At 40.8% G+C, this 868-nt stretch overlaps 1 non-coding gene across 1 annotated transcript; it reads right to left on the reverse strand.

The window, feature by feature from the left end:
* Positions 1 to 297: 297 nt before the first annotated feature.
* Positions 298 to 405, reverse strand: LOC127742175 (small nucleolar RNA R71). The gene has a single exon (XR_008003362.1). It is a non-coding gene; the product is annotated as a small nucleolar RNA R71 (small nucleolar RNA).
* Between the last annotated feature and the right edge of the window lie 463 nt (positions 406 to 868).

Here is an 868-nt window from a genome sequence, read left to right on the forward strand (position 1 = left end):
GGAGCAAACAATTTTGAGCTGAAACCTCAAATGGTTGCTCTAATGCAACAGAACTGCAAGTTCCATAGACTTTCATCAGAAGATCCCTACCAGTTTTTAACTGAGTTCTTGCAGATCTGTGAGACTGTTAAGACTAATGGAGTAGATCCTGAAGTCTACATGCTCATGCTTTTCCCTTTTCCTGTGAGAGACAGGGCTAGAACATGGTTGGACTCACAACTTAAAGATAGCCTGGACTCTTGGGATAAGCTGGTCGTGGCCTTCTTGGCTAAGTTCTTTCCTTCTCAAAAGCTGAGCAAGCTTAGAGTGGATGTCCAGACCTTCAAACAAAAAGATGGTGAATCCCTCTATGAAGCTTGGGAAAGATACAAGCAGATGACCAAAAGGTGTCCTTCTGACATGCTTTCAGAATGGACCATTCTAGATATATTCTATTATGGCCTATCTGAATTCTCTAAGATGTCACTGGACCATTCTGCAGGTGGATCTATTCACCTAAAGAAAATGCCTGCAGAAGCTCAAGAACTCATTGACATGGTTGCAAATAACCAGTTCATGTACACTTCTAAGAGGAATTCTATGAATAATGGGACGCCTCAGAGGAAGGGAGTTCTTGAGATTGATGCTCTGAATGCCATATTGGCTCAGAACAAAATGTTGATTCAGCAAGTCAACATGATTTCTCAAAGTCTAAATGGATGGCAAAATGCATCCAACAGTACTAAAGAGGCATCTTCTGAAGAAGAAGCTTATGATCCTGAGAATCCTGCAATAGCAGAGGTAAATTACATGGGTAAACCTTATGGAAACACCTATAATTCATCATGGAGAAATCATCCAAATTTCTCATGGAAGGATCAACAAAAGC

Source organism: Arachis duranensis, chromosome 9 (genome assembly GCF_000817695.3).
Source record: "Arachis duranensis cultivar V14167 chromosome 9, aradu.V14167.gnm2.J7QH, whole genome shotgun sequence".
NCBI lineage: Eukaryota > Viridiplantae > Streptophyta > Magnoliopsida > Fabales > Fabaceae > Arachis > Arachis duranensis.